General features: G+C 39.7%; 1 long non-coding RNA gene across 1 annotated transcript in view; it reads right to left on the bottom strand.

Annotated features, from left to right (window-relative positions):
- LOC123390913 overlaps nt 1-24,881 on the bottom strand; it is a 35,705-nt gene extending 10,824 nt beyond the window's left edge. Inside the window, exons 1-6 of the long non-coding RNA XR_006605503.1 lie at nt 24,707-24,881; nt 20,956-20,988; nt 20,156-20,456; nt 14,664-14,753; nt 14,501-14,576; nt 6,885-7,050 (exon numbers count right to left, since the gene is read on the bottom strand). This is a non-coding gene — a long non-coding RNA (uncharacterized LOC123390913). The remainder of the gene's footprint in view (nt 1-6,884; nt 7,051-14,500; nt 14,577-14,663; nt 14,754-20,155; nt 20,457-20,955; nt 20,989-24,706) is intronic.
- Nucleotides 24,882-26,578: the final 1,697 nt, after the last annotated feature.

Genomic DNA, 26,578 nt, shown 5'->3' with positions numbered 1-26,578 from the left:
TTGTATTCCTAACCCTCAACTGGCTTCTACAGTCTGCCCCCACAAAAAATTTCTCTTCCAAACTTTCTCCGTCCTCATTCTCTGACAGGCTGTTTCTAAAACACATGTCGCCCTCATTAGACAAACATATTTGCCTCATTCCTGGGTCATATGGAAAAAGCTTAACTTGTGGCCTATTTCAGAGTCTGAATCATTTTACCTTATTGCATTGTTAAAGTACCAGTGAGGTAGTGAGTGGTAGTGAGTATTAAATCCACTTGTTACCGTCTCCTGGGACATATGCAGGGAAGCCACCTGTGTAATGTTTTCTCCCCAATTAAATTCACTCTCTTTATCCAGCATGAAATATTTCCATTATAAGTAGTCAGAGAATTATGCCCTACCAAGACACCCAAGAGGCCTATAAAACTGTAAAGAAAAAAATTGCCTCCTTTGAAAGACATTGGTCTGGGAAGCTTTATGACCCTATTTTACACTGTGCCAGCCAGAGGCTCTGGCAGATTTCCCATTGACTTATGGAGCCCAAGGCAAGTCTAGTCTGGAGTTGCCTTGATCTAATTACTGCAGGATTTCAATGTGTGCCCAGTTACAATGAACAGTGTTAAATGGTGGCCCTCAGCTGCACCAGAGTGGTAGTAGAACAGCGTTTACCAGAAGTGTAGCAGACTCCCCAGAGAAGAGTGTGGTTAGCCATGACTCTCTGTTTCCTGGTAGAATTACACATAGCTCTTGTGCTTTCATTGCGAAAATGGAATCACATGATGGTGGCAGTCCTTGTGGAAAGGGTGGGTTATAAAATGGATCTTTAATTTCAATTTGCCAGGTAAGTGAGGCAACAGGAGATCAGACTTAAGACTGAGTACAGTGAGTGAAATTATCCCAGGAAAACAAATCAGCATCTTGTTTTGAAGATATTTCCAGGGCAGAAAAAAATACATTCATTTCCTCCAGATCTGCTGACACTGCCTTATATAAATAGTCAACCTGACTTTTGTCCATTCATTAGATTTCCAGCAAGACACACAAATAGTGACACATTTGTGAGGTTAAAATATGTCCACCAAAGTATATTTTACCACCACATTGCAGGTGTTCAATAAACTTTCACAAAATAAATAAAATGTGAAAGGCATTATTATTGTGCGGAATCGGTCTATGCTCAGAGATAAGTGCAACCCAGCCTATTTTGTTCATACTTCCCTGATCTAACCATTCTTTGCATGATCTTGTATGAGACTACTGTATTGGGACAATGAGTGGCTCATTAAGTTAAGCACTTGCCTTTGGCTCAGGTCATGGTAGTCTCAGGGTCCTGGGATTGAACCCTGTGTTGGGCTCCCTGTTCAGTGGGGAGTCTGCTTCTCCCTCTCCCTGTGCCTGTCCCCCTGGCTTGTTCTCACTTGTTCTCTCTCTCTCTCTCTCTCTCTCTCTGAAATAAATAAGTAAAAAATTTTTTAAAAAGACTATTGTATTAAAAGGTCATTATTTTATAAGTCACTCATGAAGAGTTCTTCCCTCTTTATCTTTATCTTGTACAAGTCTGGAACATTATTCATTAATTTGAATAATAAATGTTTACCATAGGCATATAGTATGCCTGGGACAAATGATAATATTGAAATGACCTCTGCACTCAGTCAGCATATAGTCTTACAGAGTAACAACTGTTGATGACTGAACCCCTGTTAGTTGCACACTGGGAAAGACGAAATGTTTGCCTTTCCAACACTTATGAAAGCTTTGTGTCATCATCCCCATTTTACAGTGGGAAAAACTAAAGCTCTGGGCTTAAAATGGTCTCTTAAGATTTCACAACTATTAGATATCGAAGCCTGCCTTTGAATCCTCTTTTGTCTCAGTAGTTGCTCTTCAATATTTTGAATCAGATAAAACAACATAATAACTATATATTAGTTAGTCACTCACAAACCCTAGATTTAAGTAGATCATTTACATTTCTGGAATTCTATGTCTGTGTTCTACTTTCTATAGTAAAATTCACTGTACTTTTATCAAGTGAGCTTTCATTTTTAAAAATTTCTTCTTTATTGTTTCTCCTATGTTATAAGATACAAACAAAAGGGAGTGGGGAACAGATATGACCATTAATAGAAACTGTATTTCCTGGTTTAACATCTTTTCTTTGCACTAACTCAAAATGTGGTCTCAAGACACAGCTCTAGCTAAAACACTATTATTTTTTATAGTATTTATTTCTGGCCTTGGAATTTTGTGAAGTTTGATATCACATACCTATAGACAAAAAAATAACCATAACTAATATAGAGGAAGAATTTTCTGACATAAAGATTTGGGAAAGTGATTAATATTCAACAGACTTCAGATTTAATTTTGAATTCATTTCTTTCAAACAGTGTTTTATTCAATATCTAGCCAACTTTTTTATTTAGTTTGTGAATGTCTTTTCTCATCATGTCACATAAATATATATATTTTTTTCTTCAAAACAGTTTGCTGATTCCATTTTAGGTTATGATTTACTGGAGAATCTATGGTTTCCCTGGTAATGATAAATGCAACAATGTATTCTACAGAAATTTAATAAATGATATCTTCTACTGATGATTAAGTAATGATGAGGATTGTAATGGTTGATTTTATGTCAACTTGATTAGGACATGGGGTGCTCAAATATTAGGCAAATATTGTTCTGATTGTTTCTTTGAGTGTGATTTTGGATGAGATAGCATTTAAACCAATTGATTGAGTAAAGCAGATTGCTCTTCCTGATGTGGGTGGGCCTCATCCAATCAGTTGAAGGCCTGAGTAGGACAAAAAGTTCAACCATCCTCCAAGTAAAACTCAATTCCTCCTGTCTGCTTTCAAACTAGGATATTGGTGTTTTTATGCCTTTGGACTTAAACAGAAACATGGGCACTTCCTGAGTTTCAGACCTGTTAGCTTTCATCTGAGGACTGCATCATTAGTTCTGGTTCTCAGGATTTTGGACTCAAACTGGAACTACACCATCTTATATAAATATTGAATACTAAGAATTGGCTCTTGTGATTATGGAGGTCAATAAGTTTGAATATCTGCAGGGCAAGTCAGCAAGCAGGAGACCCAGGAATCTTGATGGTATTATTCTAGTCTGAGTCTACAGGCCTGAGGACAGGAAGAACTAAGACCCAGGAAAAGTCAGTGTTTCAGTTTGAGTCCAAAGGCAGGATCTTGCCGATTCTATTTGTCTGAGGATGACAACGATGATGATGAAGAAGAGGAAGAGGAAGAGGAAGAGAAAGAAAAAGAAGAAGAAAAGGAAGAAGAGGAGGAAGAAGAAGAAGGGGAAGAAGAAGAAAAAGATTTTTAACCAAACACTTTAACTTCTCAATCTTATGCCTCCTGAGAAAAAAGAAATTAAGACATTTACTTTGTTTTTTTTTTTTTAACTTTCACTCGTTCAGCTATATTTGTTACTAATCTACTCTGTAAAAGATACTTATGCAAAATCCTTATATGTAAGAATCTTTGCCTAAGGTATATGTCCTCAAAAAAGCAAATAACACATTCTATAAAAAAAGCAATATAAATTAAGTACATTCAAAATGAATGTAGAAAAAGAAGCAAGTAATTATACGTGAAGAATTAGAAAAATTTAATAGGATGAACATTGTTTACAAATTGATGTAAGTAAAAATACTGAGTAGATGTCATGGGCTGAGTGAAGAAGTATGAGCATATCTGGAGAGTGTACATAAGATATGATAGATTTCTTAGAGACTATAGCTCTTTTAAGATGAGACTATAAAACTCATATTGAAGTCTTCACAAGTTTATAGTTTCTAAAATTGCGTGTTATAAATTGAAAGGCAAGACAGTTTGATTTTACCCTAGAAAATAAGGTGATTGTTGACCCACTTGTAACACATTTCATGGTCACAGAAGGCATGCTCTTTTTAAACTGTCAAAAAATTTTATCATCTATATCACAGAATTCAGGGGGATGCATTAGGTATACCTTCCTTCCAAGTTTGCATAGCCATTTGCCTGGTCAGTACAACTAAAAATGTGCAATATTTTATTTTATAAATTTATCACTTGCCAGAATTTTCAGGAACTTTCCCAGTGACAAAATAATTTGTTTAAACATTGCTCCCTTGACACTTATAATACACTACCAAATTAATTGTATGTTAAGAGGCATTTGATATAGAGTTTATGGATCATCCAAAAGTTTTGCAAGAAGCTTTCTTTTACTGTGAGTTTCTTCTCTTTTTAAAAACACTCATAAGAATGTGGTTTTGGAGGAACACCTCCATCTTTTGAAAAGTCACTGCAATTTGTAGAATTAATCATAAACTTTTGAAAGTAGGTGCTATCACAATAATTGATTAAATAAATTTGATATAGAGGGCACCTTAATGGCAATTCTTGAAGTCTCTCCTAATTTAATCCTAGTATTTATTCAATATATACTTTTTCCAGCCACTAGATTTCAAGGAACTTTATTTTTTTTTTTAAGGTCTGAACTGTTCAGAAAGGAATGAGCAATGTTTACAATCAAAGAATGAAGGAAAAGGGGTAAACAAGGATATTGTTAATGGTACATAGAATGATTGGTACTAAAATAAGGATACGCACAAAGAGACCTGTGCTTTGAGAGACCAAAGTAAGAGCAGAGAGGATAATCATTTAATAGCCTATTGGAGACAGACAGGTAAGATTTCTACACAAGGTGATTGCCTAAACAAATATGAAGGAGATAGACAAGAAATGAAACAAGTGACAGCATTCAGGGAAGAGATGAGAGAGGTGAAATATGTAAGCAAATTTGGTACACCCAACATAACCCGCCTTCTCTCCTTACACCCTGGTGTGTCATCTTGATCTTTTCATTTATCTCTTCAAAATTTCGCACGTTATCATTTACATATCTTGTAAGAAGCATGCAGTAGAGGTCTTCTAATAATGTTTGAACCATATAACAATTTATACATGTCAAGTAAGGCAAATTTCCTCTATCATTTAGGCACATTGGAAGTTATTTACTGAGAAGTCAAAACAAGTGGAAAAAGCTGATGCTACTGGCACGGCATCATTTCCCTGTGTTAAGATGACAGGTTCTCTTCCACAGAAAGCCTTCTTCTGATTATTTCTCTGAAATAATACTGTCTTGGCTTTGTTTTGTTTTGTTTTAATTTATTTGCTTTGCAATTAAAAGTGAGATGGATTATAAATTCAAGTTGCTGTCACTCATTCATGTCTTCGTATGAGTAAGTTTTAGATTCTGTTCCCTCAGCGGCTTTTGATAGGGAGAAGGGGTGAAAATATGAGAATGAGGATTGTTTGAAGAGGGCAGAGTATGCAGCCATGGAAGGTGATGGTGTCTCTAAGAACTGGAGCTGAAAATACCTTATTCTTGAACATAGAAGGCTCTCAATAAGATTTGTTTAATGAATGAAGACAATGTCTAAATTAAGTCTCAATGATTTATAATTTTGTATGGAACTGTTTTTAATAACCAGAAACGGTTCATTTTTTTCTTCCCTTTGACAAAGGTCAATCTTCAATGACAGGGAAACATTTGGAAAATATTTTTGTGAAAGAAGAAACCTTTCAAATTCCACCTCAATATTTGTTTTATTACGTGGCAGTGTTTTTAAAAAACCAAAGATAAAAAAAAGATACTTAAAAATAAAAAGAAAATAGGGTGGAGCATAAAAATTTAACAGGGACAAGTAGAATTCTGGACAAAAGAAAATTCAGGAAAGGAATTGACTAATGAAAAAAACTTCTACATAAGATAATGATAAATATTAAATAATTTAAGAAACATAAGCATAAGAAGGCAGGGCTTAACAAAAATGTTATAAGAAATCTAACACAAAATCTACTGGCCCAAGAAAAGGCTGTGGAAATGATATTTAGCAATATTTGAGCTTGGAATTCACTATAAGTAAAGTCTTGGGCCATGCTGACAGGATTGCAAGAAAGAAAATCTAGGGGCGTCTGGGTGGCTCAAGTCATGATCTTGGGTTCCTGGGATCAAGCCCCATGTTCAGCTCCCTGCTCAGTGGGGAATCTGTTTCTCCCTCTCCCTCTGCCCTTCCCCCAACTCGTGCTTACTCTCTCTCATGTTTTCTGTCTCTCTCTCTCTCAAATAAATAAGTAAATAAAATCTTTTAAAAAAAGAAAAGAAAAAGCAAAGTTAAGTGTGCAAATAAACAATTAACAGTGATTTGTATAATAAAAAAGAAGATATTAAGTTTTTTAGCATAAAACTCCAACACAAAAAATAATAACTCATAAGCCAATATAAAATTACTAATTCCTTTCTCCCTGAAGCAAAGAAGCAATTAATTTGTTCTGTGTTCTCAAAGCATTGTGTTTCTAACATAAGGCAGCCGTTCCTCATCACACTCCAGTTGACTGTCTTCAATGGGTCAAGCTGATCATGTGAAGGACATCTCCAGGGAAGGGTCAGTGTGAGAGCTGTCATTTTGTGCCCAGTCCCAACTGCTTAGTCCGGGAAAGAAATGCAATTATGAAACTAAATTAAGGAGTGGGAAGAGTAGCACAAATGGAAGCTACTGAGGAGAAAAACGACTCTTCCTTTCTTTAGATTCAGTTTCTTTCTAAAGTTATACTCAAAATCCTCTGTTAATATCTAATGTTCTCTACTCTTCTCTCTCACTGGCTTCTCCTTTCCCCATAATGGCTGCTGAAGGAAGAACTGCATTCACTGCTCACACCTAGTCAGTCCCTGAATCCCCACAGCTGGTTCCTGCCCCCCATCGTGGATCTAAAACCTCCCTCTTGTGGCTTCTATCTAGAATCAGGTTTCCAGGACTTAACCTTCATCTACGTCTCTGCAACCTTTGATATTAATGACCCACCTTATATGAATCCCCCTAAATACACACCATCTGGTCCTTCTTTTCTGTTCACTTTACTCTTCTGCCTGGGTTCCTTTTCTTTGTTTGCTGATTGTAGATCAGGGAAGATGACTGTAGTGCAGAGATGTTGAATTGTCAATGAAGGGGAAGTTTCAGACAGAATAACTTCAGGAATAACTTCACAAGTGGGAACCTAGAGACAGAAATCACTATAAGATCATTTAGATCATTTCCTTTTTTTCTTTAAGATATTTTATATTATTTATTTTAGGAAAAGAGCGTGAGCAGGGAGAGGGAGAAGGAGAGAGGCAGACTCCCCACTGAGCCTGACCCTAGGCTAAATCACCATGAGATAATTTTTTAAAACCAGATATAGGGACTCAATTTGTGGGGGGGGACCTTAAAAATAAAGACAGTTACACTTCAAGGTTGTACATGATCTGGGCAGAAACTAAAAGACTGGCTGTAAAGACAAGCATAGAATATTTCAGCCCCTCCAAGGTGAATTTCAAGATGCCATTATTAGTCACTTACTTTTTCAGATAATATTTACTGAACACTTACTATGGACATGTCATAGGCACAGGTTATAAAGCAGTGAATGAGGCAGGTGTGTTCCTTACTCTTCAGTGAATGGAATTAGGACTTCAAGGGAAGACTCAGGACAAATGGTGCTAGCCAGAAGAAGGAGCCTTTCGGGAAGAACAGATTTAAGTATGGTCCTAGATGAATTGTTACACTGCAAATGTAATAATTCATAGGAGAATTACTGCTTTTAGCAACTGCAAGATGAGCAGGCTTTGTTTCACAGAGTTACTCTTGACCCAAACTCATCTGTGTCATAAATTTTACCATGGGGCTTCCCACAAGGTAGAATCTGCTCTTGTTAGGAATACTAATTACAGACCACAAAGGAAAGGGAAATGGAGAGAAGGTGGGAAAGCCAAAAGGCAAGAAGGCAGATAAGAAAGAAGGAATGAAAATTGGTTGGCTGGTTCTGGTCTTACACATGGAAGATTGAGTTTAGGACAAACTTGGAAGTAGGTACATTTTTACAAATTCAGCTGAGCTTACCTGAAAAAAGTTGGAGAACAATCAGAGTCATGTCCTCTGCTGCAAGGAAAAATAGTGACAAGAAGGAACGATCTCACTACCATTTTCATAACACAAGTTAGTCCGAGCCTGGACAATAAAAAAGCAGAGTATGGCAATGTTTTGAAACGCATCTTGGAGAGAACAGATTGCATTTTGCTGGACCCTCTGGCAGCACAGGTTTTGGAAACAGCAAAATAAGGTTTGGTTCAGGGAACTGCTTTGCATAATTCTTCAGAAATCAGGGGAAAACTGCATTTAAGACAGATCTCTGTAATTCCAAGATAGAAAGAGTGTTTAATAGTTCATAATGTCTTATGATCTTTCTGGAGATGAAGGAGAAAGAGGATCACAAGACACTGGGTCCGTGGAGAAGGAGGGTAATATTTGCTTGGAAATTTCTCTGTTAGGAGTGCTCCTAAGAGGAAGTAAAATCTGTGTGTTGAGATCGAGTCCTTACTTCATCCCCCTTCAGGGTGCCAAGATAAAGCAACACTGTTGATGGACTGGAGATCCCCTAGGATTCCACCACACCAAAATTCTAAATTTTGCGAGATGAGAGTGTTGAAAATACCCCCACTTGAGAACAGAGTCAATTTGCAAGATGTTTTCCTGGGAATTTAGGATGCATAGGGCATGAAAGAAAATTTCTCACAACAATAGAGTTCCAGTTTGGAAATTAGCTCGCACCTGTAAATCTAAAATCAGGGAGATTGCCTCTTTGCTCTTTAAGCTTTCACTGTTAAGGCTTTGACTAATTACATCAACAGCAATGTGAATCTGCACTGAAATGTTTATTTACTTCCAAAAACATATCTGGGACACCTGGGTGGCTCAGCAGGTTGAAGCCTCTGCTTTCGGCTTGGGTCATGGTTCTAGGGTCCTGGGATCGAGCCCCGCATCGGGCTCTCTGCTCAGCAAGGAGCTTGCTTCCCCCTCTCTCTGCCTGCTTCTCTGCCTGTTTGTAATCTCCGTCTGTCAAATAAATAAAATCTTAAAAAAAAAAAAATCATATCTGATTGTGCCTGTTGAGGCATACTTGTTGAGAATGGCATTTTGGTGTCTGTATTTTGTGGATGTGGGGCTTGAGCCAAGGTATTCAATTTATCCCATTGACATGTGAATTCATTGGCAATTGAGGTCTGTGAAGGGCTCATGTTAGCACTCATTCAATTTTGTAGATGCTGATGGAGCTTCCCACCCTCCACTTCCTGCAAGGAAGGCTGAGAATGTGGTTGCTGCAGGAGGACATCCAAATCACATGGAGCATCTTTGTGAGATACCCCTGGCCAGGACACAGAATTCTAGACTTCAGTTTCCTTTCATTTAATTGGAGAGAATTTATTTCTTTTCTTGGACTTGAATTTCTCTCTGGAAATTTAATAACTGGAGGTACCTATGGGTGTTGTATGTAATAAAACGCCAAAATTAAGAGTGTTTTGTGAAGCCCTTTATTCCCTAAGCTCCAGAATTTAATAAGAAGTGGCCTAAGCTTCCCCATCATTGGATATGCATGGACGGTGTGTGAAATTTCAAGGTTCAGTAATTTTGTTTGTTCTCTCCACTTCGCACTCACTCTTTTATGAGGGTAGAGAAGTGATTAAGGAGATCAGTGATGTTCTGGCCTACACTGTTCCACCCTTATTCATTTATTTGCTTGTTTGAGATACCAAGGCCACATATAATATCCATCCCTCATCTTCTAATGGTGAGGCGATCCTTAATCCTTTACCTGTTATACCTGAAAATGTCCTAGGTAGCTTGGATGCATTTAATTTGGAGTGGGAGAGAAAAAAAAGGCCTCTAGAGCTCTTTAATCTGGTTCTCATGAGAAAATTTTGCTTTGGGGATTATTAGGAAAAGAATTTCAGCTTAAATTGATGGTGAAAATAAGAGACCTAAACCAGGAGTCACATAACCTAGTGTTCATTCTGGATTCTCATAAATTTTTGACTACAACTCATTTCATTTTCTTAGACCTACCATACCCTTTATATTGCTTTTGTAGACTCAAACTTGTATCAGACCGTTCTGGTTTCCTTTAACGTTGCAACCAAGAATTATTTACTGAGAGCCCATTAAAGGCCAAGCTCTGCATTGGACACTAAGGAAATTGTTGTCACAATTGCTGATTGAATACAATGTCCATCCCCATTTGGGTAGAACATTCTAGTGATAGTGTCAGACATTAGCAAATCATTAACAAAAACTATAATTATAATTTTGAGAATGCTTTCTTTCTTTGCTGTTTTAATTTATTTTGAATATGTGTGTACTTTATCTTTACAAGGAAATGCAGTGTTTTGTTTTGTTTTGTTTTAAGATTTATCTATTTATTTGAGAGAAAGAGAGACAGAGACAACAAAAGCATAAGCACGGGGAGTGTTAGAGGAAGAAGCAGGATCCCTCTTGAGTTGGGAGCCCAATGAGGGGCTCGATCCCAGGACCCGGAGATCATGACTTGAGCCAAAGACAGACACTTAGCCATCTGAGCAACCCAGGTGCCCTGGAAATGTAGTTTGAAAGTCAGCAGCCACAAGTTGAGTAACACAAACCTAAGTTGCTCGTGACCTACTCCTTAGTACAGTAGTTTAAGCTCTTGGAAAGAGAAAAAAAAATGGATTAAGCTACTAAGACAAGGCTTGTGAAGTTTAAAAATTTGTATTATAATCCATGTGTTTCAGGCATCAATGGATGAACCCAGCACGTTTATTCGCTGGAAGAGAAACTTCAGAATGCATTCAAATTTCCCTATCAGTGTGTGTCACTGTTGAGAAGCAACGTAGACTGAATATAGTTGATCTGGTGCCTGTTGGCTTTACCATGTGAAACAGAATTGTTTGGTCAGCATTCCTACAATGATGCCAGTCAATTTTGTCTTTAAAAAAAAATCAACCTTTGCCATCTATATTATTGCAATGTTCTTGTCCTATTTAGCAAATGTACAGAAAATAGATGACTGATTTTCTCTAAGCTTGCAATTCAAAGTTGTTATTTTTGTCCTAAAACTTAGGAATTTAGGGAAAAAACTGTTTCCTCTTTAGTACCCATGAGAGTTTATTTTCCTTACTCTTCTACAGTTCCAAAATCTTGGGAAATTTTGTTTTCTTAAGGGTTTCCTTTCATTTTTAGCTTCTTGGTAGTTGGATTCTAAAGAAAATTCCTTATGGATAATGCATGAAATATTTTCTTATTAAAAGTCATGTTAAGTAAGCAAAGCTTATTCTTACTTAAACTTTACAGTAAGAGAAAAGCAACCAACAAAGGTGTAAGGTAACTGTGAGTATAATAGTAATTGAGCCAAATTATTTTAGGTGCTTTTTTGATATCCCTGGGGCTCCTGCTTAGGAAGAATACCAAGGGGGCCAGATAAATTCCAGTATATCGCTGTATCTTATAGTGAATGAGATCAACCAAGAACTCATGGGTTTGCTTCCAGTAACTCGATAGATTGAGAAAAAAAGATATATATCGTTTTGTCAACAGAGAGTATACTTAAATTTCATATATCCAAAATGGACTCAACAGTGTGTTTATGTCATTGTGCTATTGTATCAAAAGTAGTGTAACCCTAACAACTGTAGAATGCCTAAATGACCCAGTCTTTGCAGAAAGATTTTTAAAGGCACACAATTTAAGAGTCATAGTTGATTTTAAAACAATCACATTTTAGACTTTTGTCTTACAAAGACACTAAAACAGCTCTAGTTCATAATCGTCAAAAATATCTATCAAAAGCCCTCATGCTCAACACTCAGGCCTCTCAGTTGCCCTAAATTCATAAGAGCTTCTTTCCTGACCCAGTTTGTCCTCTTTCTTCCTGACCCAGCTTCTCCCTTGACCCAGCTCCTCTCCTTTCTACATTCCCGACCCACTTTCTCCCCTTCTCTCCTGACCCAGATTCTCTCCTAACTCAGCTTCTCCCCTTTCTTCTCTTCTGACCCAGCTTCTCTCCTGAGCCAGCTTCTCCCCTTTCTTCTCTCCTTGACCTACCTACTCCCATGACCTAACTCCTCCCCTTTCGTCTTTCCAGACCCAGTTTCTCCCCTTTTCTCCTGACCCAGCTTTTCTCCGGACCCAGCTTTCCTTTCTTCTCTCCTTGACGAGCTTCTCCCCTTTCTTCCCTCTCATTACCGTCAGTGTATGTATCATCTTAACCTCTTCCAGAGAGAAGAATGTTCTTCCTCTCTAGCAAAAAATCAAACATGGAGATAAGTACCTGGTGGAGAATCATCTTCATGGGCAGGATTTCGGGAGGAAGGCTGTGAGCATCACTCTGAATCACACTGACTGTTACAGAGTGTCACCTAAGAGTCCTTCCTGGCCCTGCCATTCTATTCTCCCATCCAATGAGTAGCTGTTGAGCCACTGACCACATTTCAGGGATTAATGCACACCTTGGGCTGAAATGATGAGCAAGAAAGAGAGCATTTCTTTCCTGTGTTATTGTTTCTATTGCTGCTGTAAAAAATAACCATATACTCAGTGACTCAAAACAACACACATTTATTATCTTCAGTTCTATTGGTTAGAGGTTCAAAATGGGCCTCACTGGACTGAAATGAAGGTATATGCAAGGGTACATTCTTTTTTGGCAGCTCCAGGGGAATCCTTTTCCGTGCCTTTCCAGGTTCTAGAGGCTGCCCACATTCCTTGGCTCATGGCTCCCTTGCTGCATCTTCAAAGCCAGCAATGGTGCATGTCCCTGGTCATCACTCCATAGTCATGACTCTCTCTTTCTTCTGCCTCCCCTTCTACTTTTAAGGACTCTTGTGATTGCACTGGACCCACCTTGACAACCCAGAATCATCTCGTTACCTTCAAATTAACTGATGCTCCACCTTAATTCCATCTGCAACCCCCAAACTAATCACATACTCATGGTTTTGAGGGTTAGGATATGGAGGTTACTATATTGGAGGTTATTATACATGGAAGTTATTATATTGCCCACCGGTGGAATAGGCTGTTTAGATTAGCAGAGAATCTAAACCAGTAATTAGGCAATCAACATACAGTGGGCTTAGTGCTAATGGGGAAAGTCTGGGAATGCCTAGAAGGGTCACCCAGCAGGGATTTCCAGGTTGGAGAAGACTTTCCAGAGAAAGTACTAACGAAGCTGAGGTTGGGGAGAGAAGTGGGCATAATCAATGGATGTTGTGGTTGTAGGGGTAGGAAGAACATTCCACAGAGAAGGAATACCAAGCACAGACCCACAGAATGCAAAGAGGGAAGACAGAGCATCCCCCAAGTTGGAGATTAAAAGAAGTTCCTTATGGCTGGGGCAGGGACTCAGGATGGGGTAGGAGCCTGGGCCTGTGAGTTCCGAAAAGCAAGAAAGAACCAGATCATAAAGAGTTGTGTTGACCTTGCTACGTGGGAAGTGGGGTGAGGCCCCACCCTTCTCGGAATGCATACCCACTTCAGGGTTTCAACCAGAGGTTAGTTGGCATTGCATTGACATTTGAAAAAACCATTCTGGCAGCTGTGTTTAAAATTAGTTAGAGGAAGGTCAGGCAGGACATATTAGTGACCTAACTGGATTAAAAGTAAAAGATCATCCATTAATTAGGATAATAGAATGAACCAATTCATGTCAAGTTAACTCCAAAGAAAAACAGTGTTAAGCAAGAGACCTGAAAGTGTGAGATGCGTTCAGATCTAAGTGACGCTGATTATTGAAAGAAACAGCAACTGTGATGAAACAGGGCGGATGACTATTTGGAAAATGAAAACTATGAGAAAAATATTTTTTAAAAAGTAACTATTAGCCACAGGGGGCCTAGGTGGCGCAGTCAGTTAAGCGACCAACTCTTGGTTTCAGCTTAAGTCATGGTCTCAGGGTCATTAGATTGAGCCCTGTGTCTGGCTCCATACTCAGCATGGAGTTTGCTGATGATTCTCTCTTTCCCTCTGCCCCTCCTCCACTCCATGTGCAAGCTCTTTCTCTCACTCTAAAACAATTAAATCTTTCTTTTTTTGAAGTATCTATTGACCATATTAGAAACTTATCTCAAATTGCACCTGATTATTGCAAACATATGCAAATTGTCTTTTAGTCAGCAATTGGTGTTAATGAACTAAGGGCATCAATGGTTCATCCTGTGGTCCTGTTGTCCTGTGGGAGGTGGAGGATGGGGGATTGCTCTGTGATATGACACTACACCGCATGGCATAGATAAATCATACAGTGGAATTAATCTATAAATTTGTCACTTAACTTTCAAATGCTTTTGGTGACTTATTTTTTACCTCTCTTGCAATTTCTCCCAGACACTTGGCACTTCTTTCTCATCAGTAAGATCTGACCAGTAAGTCTTCTCATATTCAATAGACAGCAAAGTGTCACATATTCCCCCTGGATTCTAGTCCTCATTTCTTTGACAATTTGTTCTGTATTTACGATAAAATAAAGGAAAATGTTCTAATTTAAACCTTTCAAGATTTATGAGAAGCATACTATCTGCTTGGAGAAGTTGAAATCCAAAGAGTTGGAAAATCAGATGGATTGAAGAGTTTTTTATACCTCTTATTTGTACTTTCCAAACTACCTGAGGGTGCCAGCTTGGGTAGAACATCTCGTAACAAGCTTCCTGGTGAGAGTTTTGACACTTCCACTTCTGGTTCCTATTGGAAATACCACAAAATAAGCCTTCTGTGCAGCATTTCAGTAATTCTCATGCCAATTCAGGAATTACAGAAAGAGAAACTTACCCTCAAACTTCAGAACTTTAAAAGGCTGTAGTTTGAAATTAGTGGTCAAGCTCTAATGTTGGCTCCAAAATCCCAGATTTGAAGATAAGTCTAGCAAGAAAGAAAGCTTTTAGTTGAAAGTAACAGCAAACTGGATTAACACAGGCTTACACAGGAGACATCTGCTATTTACTTAAAATCAAAATCAGGAGGTAAATCTTCCAGAGCTGGGCCAGCCACTCCACAACATTGAAGTTAATCACTGTTTCCTATCAGCTTCAACATCTCAAGATTTTTCTGGGACTGACCATGAATTTGTTGTCCAATTTAGAACACTTTTGAGTATGAAAAGGGCATTATCAAAAATTATACTGGGCCAGCAGGATTCACCTGAGATTGTCTCAGGCAAATGAGTACATATAGTTACATGATTTTTTTTTTTCCTCATGCTGTTGCCTCATTGTCTCAAAATGGCTGCCACAGTTCCAAATTCTGTTCCTATCACCACACGCAAGGGCAAGAAGCAAGGTGAAGAGAACATGATAGCAAGCTTACTTTCCAGGCCTGCCCCTTTATCAGAAAGAAACTGTTTTCTCAGAATCCCTCATTAGATATCTATCTACATCTCATTGCCACCATTAGTTGCAAGAAAAGCTGAGAACTTGTGTTAGCCAAATAGAATCAGTCATGATAAGTTTGGAAGACTGAGAGCTTAACACCTGGGGCAGGGCCCAACAAACAAAATGGGGCTGTTAACAGGGAATAAGGGAGATGATTTGGTCCATGACTAACGGGGAAGGCCTCAGCCAATGTAACTTCCACCCTTTTAAAACAGGGAAACTGTTAGGGTTGGTATTTGAACATAACTCCATGTCAGAGTTTCTAGATTGCACAAATATTCAGGTTCTCCTGTATAGCTTTGTATACATCAAGTTTATATTTTCTACCCTCCCTTGCATTTAGATATGTCCATATGTCTGAATTCTGATATAATCTATGCCATTTTGGGGGGAAGCCCCAAAAAACCCTCTAAGGGCAATTCTCCTTCTCTCTTTCCATTCACTAACAGGAGGAAGAGAACTCTGGGAAGGATCATAGAGGAAGGTGAAGCCTTGGGGCAGAAGAGCTTGGGTTTCATAATGATGATACATGATGAGCAGGGCTCTTTCCACCGAAGGGGCAGTGACATGCTAAATCACCAAAATACTGAGGTGGACTGTTAACATCGGTTGGTCTGTCCCAGAGAATACTGTCCATTTTCTCAATATTTATTATCAACGGGATTAATTCACTTGCCTGACTCAGGTGGGAAAAAACCACTCACTCTAACATCCTTAGCTGGTAGCACAGAGCTTGGCGCAGAGTAGGTCCTCATTACATGGGTATAAATGATTGAAAGGAAAACCCTACCAGAGAACCAAATGGGCTCTTCCATCTGGTGTCGCCAAATGCAAACCGAAAATAGAGGAAACAGTCTTCACATCCTATTCTGTGTCCGCAGATAAAGGAAGTTCTTGGTAATAAAACACAAAATCATTTTTCCCACTTTTGTTTTCCAGAATCAGTGTCTCCCTCGCTAACTGTCCCTCATGACCAAGTTGGTCCTCGTAGGCAAATCAACGTGACTTTTCTTCACCAGCCATCACTGGTCACTCGCAGGGGCTGCTAGTATCCTTCCTGTCTTCATTGCCAAGTTAAAACACATGTGAGACTGGAACCTGCCGTGGGTGAGAGGCACCTAATCTATGTCCGTCATCAGTCATGTCGTTACCTCTCTGAGTGAAGAGCTACATACTCTCTCAAGTCCTTTCTTGTTGCCCTGAAGGAAGCAGGGTCACAGATCTGGCTGGGAGCACAGGGCAGTGGGGTGAGGTAGAGGTGTGGTGGGACCCTGACTCGGCTGACAACCACTGTGAGGACTTCAGTGGCCAGGGGCTTATTTGGGAGCCACTACCAGGAACTGCTTCTTATTGTAGAAATTTTATTGAGCTCTTTCTTGTGATCTTTTGTTAAGCCAGTTATTAAACAACAGCAATGAACAGTAGTTATAGTAATAATAATAATAATAATAAATAAATAAAATTATGAAATTGGCTTTGGAATAAATTATGTACTTTAAAGTCTTTTTATGTGCCTCACTTGGCTTGTGTCACTGAAAGCAAATTCAGGGTGACAGGCAGTAACAAGTGTGCATGTGCCAAAGTTAACAGCATTGGGCTGGGGTCAGAATATCAATTTTAACCTTCACCAGCCAGGAGGCTTTGGACCCGAGTTTGTCCTCTTATTTTCCGTATCTTAAAACATCAGGGACAATAAACAAGGTTTTAGGGTTTTGTTGGGAAGAGAACATAAGATAAGAGCTTGGCAGGTAATACCTGTAATACACTGCAGACACTCAGTGCTGTGGGAACCTGGGCAGTCAATGTCATTCCTCTGCAGGAGGATGCTCTTTCTGAGCCACTGAACACCTGGGTGCAGAGCGGAGGTGTGTGTGTGGCGGGGTGTGGGGGGGAATTCAGGCCTCCACATTCTGTGCTAACTTTATGCTCCTAGCAAAGAGACTTATGTTTCCCAACTGCATCCTGGCTATATGTTAGATTCTCTGGGGTCAAGTACCACTCACGAAGGTGCTATTTCATTGTACTGAGTAGCACTTACAAGGCCGGCCTATCTTTAACATAGTGCTGTGATACTGAACTCTTGGCAAAGGGCACAGAGACAGGAGGCAACCGTGATGCTCTCTCCTTTTCTTAAAAGATCTTAAAAATGAATGGTAATATCAAAAGACGGAGTTCTAACCACCAGGCACAAGTCCAAGTTACCCCTGGTGCACGATATTTCCAGCGCTATAAGAGCCAAAGCTGAGACTCCCAGGCAGAAACCGAGTAGTTACGGGCTATGGAAGCTGGGCCCTGCATCTCAGCCGCGCCGCGCTCCCAGTGCGCCCTGCTCACCCCGAGTGTGAGGGCAGGTGCACCATAAACTACACCAGCAGTGCCTTGTGAAGCCTCTTTTCCATAGTACCCTGCAAGTGGTTGGGGATGCCCTGTATGCCCTTAAATCTGGACATGGATCTGTCTCTTAGCGTTGCTGATCACCGTGGAGCAGCTGCGTGAACATTACCTCTACCCAAGTGACAAGGATCTTTTGAAAAATCTGCACCAGCGCCCATGCGCAAAAAAGAAAGCACCCAAGGCTTCTCACTCACAGTGGCTCTGGCAAAATGGGTGTCCTAAAGACGGCATGCGCCTCTATCCAGGATCTGAAAAGCCATCATAGAGGATTTCCTAGAAGTACTGAGTGTTGGTTGACTTTGTGTTCTGCGGCATACAGCCCCCCACCCCTTCCCCTGCCTTCAACCCTAGCTAGCCATTTTCCTATATCTGCAGCCTGGGTTCTTGGGTTGTCCCATTGCAAAATTCAGGCAGAAAATACCAGAGGCTGGGTTGACATAAGCTTGGCCCACTGAGAAAATTAATAATGAATTTATGTGATCAAGTAATTAAATAAATGGAAGTTACATTGAAAGCCTGTTAGATTTTCCAGTCCAGTTATTGCATTCAAAGTTAAAATGATCAAATTCAAGGTGAGACATCTTACTATTTTTAACTGGTGATATTTAGCTTCCTCTCCAATCAAAAATCTCAATTATAAGCTGTTTTAGCATATAACATGTGTGGGGCCTCTCTGTTCCACCAGAAGCAAATGCATGAGGCATTTTTCTTTCTTCTTATCCTTCTTCTTCTTCCTCCTCCTCTTCCTCCTCCTCCTCCTCCTCCTCCTCCTCCTCCTCTTCTCTCTTCTTCTTCTTCTTCTTCTTCTTCTTCTTCTTCTTCTTCTTCTTCATAGGGAGCCACACTCTGTGCTTTGCACGTTATTTTATTTTGTTCTTTAGGATTTAATAGATGTGGGGATATATTATTATCTCATTTAATTCTCATACTAGCCTACTGTTTACTAGCTCCATCTTTCAAAGGAGGAACTTGAGGCCCAAAGAAGTTAAGTAACTTGCCCAGGGTCACACAGTAAGCTCAGAGCTGTGATTTTCCTGCAGGAATCTGGCTCCAGGGTGTGTAAATTCCAACCACAGCTGCCCTTCACAGTAAACCCTGCAGGAACCCTCACCACAGCCTCTGAGAAAGGATGTGTTTCTTCCTTGCCCTTCTCATTTCCTTCCGCGTCTGAGGGCCAGAGACTGCTTTGGATAAATGTTCGCTGAGTAAATAAAGGTAGCAGTATTATTATTTTAAGTTTACAAGAAAAAATGGCAGCTCCAAAAAGCTAAGTAAGGCAGAGTAAAACCACTCAGGATTCAAAGTCGAGTCTGTCTGCTCTTAAAGCCCATGGCATTGGCCATTCTCACAGTGCATGTAATCGCTCTGTACCTTCACCGTGGAATTCTTATAGAGTGCATTACAATTTATGTACCTGTGAGCCATTCTCTGAGAACTTTTTCTAGGGGGAGGATGGGGAGATGCGGTTGGCCAGCGGAGTCATTTTGCTCTTGGCATTCTGGTACCCCAGATTTGCAACAGAGAGCACTGGCAGAGGTCTGTTAAAAGATGTTGTAATATGAGAGCACAATGAGTGACTTAAACAATAATGCTTTTGGGCGCCTGGGTGGCTCAGTTGTTAAGCAATTGCCTTTGGCTCAGGTCTTGATCCTGGAGTTCTGGGATCCAGTCTCCCATTTGGGGTTCAGCTCCATGGGGACTCTGCTTCTCCCTCTGACCTTCCCACCCCCCATGCTTTCTCTAGTGCATGTGAGCTCTCTCTCTTAAATAAATAAGTAAAATCTTAAAAAAAAAAAAAAAGTTAAAAAAAAACACAATGCCTTTCAAACCTTTTCTTTGCTTTTTTACAAAGGAAGGGCTACAGTCAGCGATGAGGTCATTTTTATTCTATCACTTGAACTTTTGCTTGAGAAAAACATTAACAAGCATCTCCTTCCAGAAATCTTGCAATTTGTTTAGTCATGGGGACCCTGCAGCCATCTGCTACTCAGCTGCCCGGGTTGTTTATTCATACTTTTGCCCATTCATCTGTTTCGTGTTTCCTTTTGTCCATTTCTCACTTAAGATAAACAGAAACCTGTCAGCGTGTGACGAAAGCCAAGCCCCAGACTCTGTGCGTAGTGAGAATACGCTATTTGTCGGTGTGGGGGGGGGGGAGCAGAAGGGGAAGGAAGAAAACCCACTTGCTGGTTCTTAAAAGGCAGAAGATCATTTTAAATTTCTCATTATGTCTTCCTCTTGTAGCTGACCTTTGCCATGCCCTTTGGATTATAAGAAAAGGAGGAGTGTGACATGAAGTTGTTCCAGCCATGCAGACCTTGCAACACAATTACTCCTTTTCTTATCATTTAAAGAATTTTTGATTATTTCACCTGGGTAGAAAGTCTGCTTTGCCATCTCAGACAACATGTTTGTAGAAATGCATAGGTTTTGCAAGAAAAGAGATACCATTCTCTTAGAAACTCAGAAATGCAAGGGAAGATATTACTAATTCCTCACCTTCCATTTCTCGTCACTTTGAATCGATTCCTTCCAATTATGTGTCATAAGTGACAGAATGCCCGAACCTAAATGGCTTACCCAAAATGAAATTAATTATCCCTAATACCAGAAAAGTCCCAAGGTGGACTGATCTCACAAAAGACTTGAGCAGGACTTGCATGAAATTGCTAGGGCCTGGTTTCTTCTGTCATTCATCCCTGTGCCCTTTGTGCAGGGGGTAGGTGTGGGTCTCCTTGTCCCGTACTTCATACAGTGGCCAAGTGGAGATGTGAGTTTCAGTGACACCTTCCCAGGGACACTGCAAAGGAAAAGGATTTACCCCTTTCAGTTCCAGAAGCTTCAGCAGATATCTCCTCATCATTCTCTGACTTTGATGGTGACATATCCATTCTCCAACCCACCACTGAGGCCAGGGGACGCCAAGGTACTGATTGGCCAGGATGCAATCCTTGACAACTCTGAACCTTGGGTTGGAGGATGGAAAGGTGAGTTTACCCTACTGGAAGTCTGTAGGAGATCCCCATAGATAATCGGTAGCTACTGACCCCAGAAGGGCAAACAGACAAGAAACAAAATATCCAGATGGTTAACTGAGTAATGGTACCTGCATACTATGGGAAATTACTCAGTCATAGATTTTTTAATATGATAACATGAAAATCAAACAAGATGCATCTGATGACCTAGTTATGTAAGAATCAATACATCTCAATATTAACGTAAATAATTACTAATATTAAACATATTAATATCTTAATATAAAATAACTGGAGGAGATGTGACAGGGAGTTAGTTACCTTGTGGTATCCACTCTCCCTTTGCTCTTCTTCCTTGGGAAAAACAAAACAAAACAAAAAGTAAGAACGGAAACAAGCAGAGAGAACACTGTATTTATTTTCACACATGCTTGAGAACTTGGAATGAGAGAAACATCAGTTATAAGGACTGTAACAAACCAGCTAAAGGAGAAGCCATTTACTCAGCTCCAACCAGATATGACCACTAAGGAATACAGCCTAGTTTCTAGAACTCACCTTTTAAGAGAAACTAAGAATGAGATTTTTTATGTGGATTCTCCTCCTTTTTATACGAATGGCTACTAACTCAGTCTGTACAGAAAGCCATTCCTCTGTAAGGACTTCTAGCGCCTTTCACCATAAGAGTAACAGGTTGAATATGCAAAAAAATAAAAGGAAGTACCTACCTCTATACCAATATCTACTTTACAATGAGAGGATTGATCAATGTAGTTAGACCTACTCTACACAAACTACAAAGAAAAGAGATGCTATTAATATCTTATAGTCATTATCCTCTATTGAACCTTACTTCACACAACCTCTAGGAAGATAGTCTAAGATACTTACAACTTTCTCTAAAATCAGTCAAATGAAGATCTGACCTTTATAATTCTCTCCCAGTGAGTTCCTTCTTGGGCCTCAAACAGGATCAAATCAGTACCTAAACCTCTGGTATGATTTTCAAATGTCTTTATGGGGGCCACGTAGGGGATATTGATTTCTTAAGTTAAATCATAGCCCCCTCAGCTCAATTCCCAAGACCTATGTTAATTCCCTAGTTCAATAAGTATGGTTGGAGTGGAAATTGCTATATTTTCCAGAGCTCCAGATGTATGAGAAGAACAACTCAGAGATTCAAGCAGATTGGAAAACCCACCTGTCTGTTTTGGGTAGCCTATCAAGTGGGTCATCTTAGTCTTAAGGAAATTCTTTATACAATTGTTTAAAATCATGAAGTCATTAGTTACCTATAAAATTTCATACTTTCACTGAAGTTCCAGGTCTAGACTGAAATGTGCTATATAACTTTTGGGACTAGTGGGTATGGCTGGTGCCTTGAAGCAGCTTGTACAGCTAATAAGGAGTGTCTCATATTACACAGGTGACTGGGCTCAGGTGGACAGAGATTCATTTTGTGTTACATGCCTGCACAGCTCTGGATCCTCAAGCATGAGATGAAGTGTAGGTACCTCCCCCCAGGAGGCCCATAGTTTGGCAGCACCTCAGAAAGTAATATCCCTTCTTCTCAGCAAACATCCCAACCATCAGCTGGCCTACCGTCCCTTCTAGGGGACCACCTTCTCCCAGAAGCTAGGAGATACACCAAGAAGAAAGAACCAGACCACTAGAGCTTCAGTAGGCTTCCAGATATTTTGGGACTTCTGACAGAGTTCTAGAAAGAGTTCCCATTTTAACATTTACCTGAGGAGGACAGATGGCTAGAGAATATCATTCTTCAGAGTTGGGCACCTAGGAAGACTCTACTTCTTTGCTGTCAGTGAACTAACTTGTGGGGGAAATAAACTCAGATCTGTTGGCCCTCAGAAAACAAAGGCTTGTGACTGAAAGGATTCACCTTGTTTATTTGGTCATTTTTTTCACAGTCCATTTATCTAACAAATATCTGTGGAGCAGCCACGTGTGCCTCTGGAAATCCTCTCCACTGATTTAAAGGAGGCTCTTCTGTTTTACTTCTCTTGCCCTTCTCTGTCCCTTCTTATACTTCCTCTTTACCTTGCCTTGTTTGTCACGTCAGCATTGGGTTGGCCTCTGTTGTAGCTACATTACTCCCCATTAGACTACTTCTTCTGCCAGTTCTGCTTTTCTCACTCCCAGCTCCCTTAGAGATGCCCCTATAAGCACACCCCAGTGAATGTAAAATAAAGCACACAGATCTCCATCTCAGGGTCTATTTCCAGGGGTGTGCTGTCTGTCACAAAGTCTCTCCACGAATTGACCTAAGCTGTTCTTTCTTCCCCAACTGCAGGTCCATTTTCACTTACTCAAAATGAATCCTGATATAGGAAACAAAGGGAAAAGAAAAAAAATTAATTTCCTGGCTGCCTACAACCCATTGAGAAGTCCTGGAAACAGGCATAGCGACCTTCCTCCGGGAGCTCAGCTGCCTCCATGTGAATACTTTGCTAAGGGCAAAAGGCGATCTTAGCTTGACATTATCCCCACTCTCAGGATCCTGTAAGTCTTCTTTAACATATAAAAATTCCTTTGAAACATCCTTTATTTCTACCCCCAAGATACATGTTGGCAATCATCCCCCAAGCATACGCCCACAGAAACACATCTGAAGTGCCTCATGACTAAGGTTTTTTTAGACAGTAATAAATGACCTTTTCCCAACAATAGCTAGCTCCCTCAAAATCCTAGAAACCTTGCTTCCAAAATTCCTTAAAGACCTTCGATATCCCTAACCCTCTCCCAACTTGAAAGCATATAGTGGGCCACTCCTCATGACTCCAGTGCAGCTCTTTCTGCTCATGGGTCCTGTCCCTGTCCTTTCATAAAACCACCTTTTTTCACTGAAGATGTCTCAAGAATTCTTTCTTGGCTGTTGGCTCCGTACCCCAATATTTCCTACATCAAATCCCACCTCTCCTGCCACTCCATCCATGAGGCCTTCCTACTTGGATGTAATCTATTTCCTCTGAACTACAGATTGTATTACTACCCCCTTTTAATGATATTTATAATTCCTATTTTATTTAATGTCTATGTCTCATTTCTTTTATTGCAATGAATATTCTTGGAGGTCAGTGCCTATGTGCTTCATTCTTTTCTTTTCTTTTTCTTTTTTTTTCTTAATTATTTTTATTAAAATATAATGTGTTATTTGCCCCAGGTGTACAGGTCTGTGAATCATCAGGCTTACACATTTCACAGCACTCACCATATCACCTAACCTCCCCAATGTTCATAACTCAACCACCCTATTCCTAACCTCCCACCCTCAGCAACTCTCAGTTTGTTTTGTGAGATTAGGGGTCTTTTATGGTTTGACTCCTTCCCGATCTTATCTTGTTTCATTTTTTTCCTTCCCTACCCCCTAAACCCTGCACCCTGACTCTCAAATTCCTCCTATCAGGGAGATAATATGATAATTGTCTTTCTCTGATTGACTTATTTTGCTCAGCATAATACCCTCTACGCAGCCATCAAAAGAAATGAAATCTTGCCATTTGAAATGACATGGATGGAACTAGAGGGTATCTGCTTCATTCTTATATTTCCAAAGCCCCTGGCACAGTGCTATTGTTGTCAAAGTGGGGCAGGATGAAATCCAAAGCCGACTGTCTGTTTTGTATAACAAATGGTCACCTTTAATCCTTTCTCCTGCTACTGTCCTCAATTTAAAATTATTGAGAAAATAAGGTTTCAGTTACATGATAGATAAAATCCAGAGTTGAATTATATTTATGTTCATATTCATATTTATATTAGATTATATAGCCATGTACAGCAAGCAAAATTCCATAATGCCAAGCCACCTGGTCAAGCTGCTAGGGAGACCAGGGCACTCAAATGGGAATAATGATAATTATGACACTCACAATGACTGTGGATATTGTCCACTATTACCCCTTAGGAAGTGGTCACTACTAGCTATGTAATATACTGAATTACATGTATTATCTAACTTGATCCTCACGACAACTTTATACCATAAATACCATTAAGGTCAACTGAAAAAAAAAAAAAGGAAACTCAGGAAAAATCAACAACTTACTCTTACCCATGGTTATATAATTAATGAAGGCACACAGCTGCATCAAATCCTATCAACAATACTCTTGCCCTTCTCCCCCTGTGATAGAACCACTCAATGAGTGCTGAATCAGTTTAAACATGGAATTCCTCTAGGAATGTCTCCACATGATACATTCCAGGTTCTGTCAGGAACATCCAGGGGCACAGCACTTAGCACCCAGCCATTGCTGACTTCATGGCACCTGGAACTCTAGTATAGGATCGTAACTACGGCTGGGACTCATGCTGGGAAATGTAGGAAGCTCATCAAACCATGTTATACTTTAAGTCTTCATTTGGGATACCAGAGTCTGGCATTCACCATGAGATCTCACTCCTATCAGGTGTCCTATCATTCTAAGAAACTATTTGTTGAATAGTTAAGTTCCTAAAATAGTCTCAGGGTTATTCTTGGCATTTGAGTGTATGGTGGTGAACAAAATGAACACATTCTATTGTTCACTACTTTCATCCCAACACTAGACTATAGCCTAGAAAATTCTAACTGCTCAATAAACACTTGTTGAATGAGGAATGAATGCATGAATAAATGGATTTCTGCTTTAGCTCCTTGACTTTACATCTTCCCCTTCTTACCCATGTAGCTCATGTTTTTGGATCCCAAATTTTGGTAAATAAGTCTTTCTTCCTGGGCCAACATTCCTAAAGCTCTCCTCATCCCCACCCCATTCTTTGACCAGCCCAATGGTTGGCTTAATTTTTATTTTTCAGTTCCTGCTAGAGGGTGCCAACCAGTATTAAGTGATTGTACCAGTCAGCTTAGGCTAAGTTATGCTGTGGTAACAGCTGACCCCAGTATCTCAGTGTTTAGGAAAACAAAGATAAGTTTATTTTTTCATTCACATGAATGGCTGCTTATCAGGTACAGCTTTACTCCAGAAGCAGCATATCTGAGATACATTAATATCAGTTCTATAGCAAAGGGAGATGACAGAGTCACCAAATATCTTTTAGAGCTTCTGCCTGAAAGGGATGTTCATCACTTTTATACCCATTCATCAGCCAAAACAATTCATGTGACCAAACCTCAATTCAAGCTTTAGATTAGTACAGTCTTTCCATAGAAAGGGACATCATGAGTCATGTGACCAAGCCTAATGTCAGGGAGACAAGGACTTGTAACCCTTCCACATGAGGGGCAGTGAATCAAGCCATGTCAAACTGGCCCTTGCCACCTGGAAACCTACCTGGATATTCTACCTCTAAGTTACTGGAAACCTGACTAGATTAGAAATTAAAGTGATCTTTGAAAGCCTCTTTGATTGAAGAAGGCATGTAGTAGTGTCTGAGATACCCTGGAAACTACTCATCACACAAGGATATTCCAAGAGCATTGTCTTATCATCTAAAGCTTGAAACTGATGACCTTCAGACTTCCTTTCAACGCCAGGTTCTGTGTAAAAGAAAAAAGGCCCGAAAGTCTTTGGAGAACACTCAGTAGTAGAGGTCACTTTTACTTTGTGGCCATGACTTTAACATCCTTTAAAGGATAAATATGAAATATGGGAAGAGGATAAATCGAGGACATTCAGGATTATTCTGAAGCCAGAAGAAGCAAAGCATCCATGTTAAACAGTTTGTAACTGTCTTCATATTGGAAAACTCCCTGGTAATGGTTGCTCTTTGTGACTATGTAATTCTCAGCAGCAAAGCAACACACAAGACCAGCAGCCTTATTTATTAATTAGGATTGCCCTCTCTTTTAAGGTTTACCTCACTGCTACTAAAAAAAAATGGCTATCTGGTCATTTTAAAATCTAAAATATGGCTTTAATATGGAGTTTTGGTGGCTTTCTGTTTCTGTGGTGTAGAAAATTGGAATTTAAGCTATCCCAAA

Source organism: Mustela putorius, unplaced genomic scaffold (assembly GCF_011764305.1).
Source record: "Mustela putorius furo isolate JIRA1106 unplaced genomic scaffold, ASM1176430v1.1 tig00000151_pilon_pilon_pilon, whole genome shotgun sequence".
In the NCBI taxonomy this organism is placed as follows: domain Eukaryota; kingdom Metazoa; phylum Chordata; class Mammalia; order Carnivora; family Mustelidae; genus Mustela; species Mustela putorius.
The sequence above is the reverse complement of the archived record's forward strand: the minus strand, read 5'-3'. Positions and strand labels throughout refer to the sequence as shown.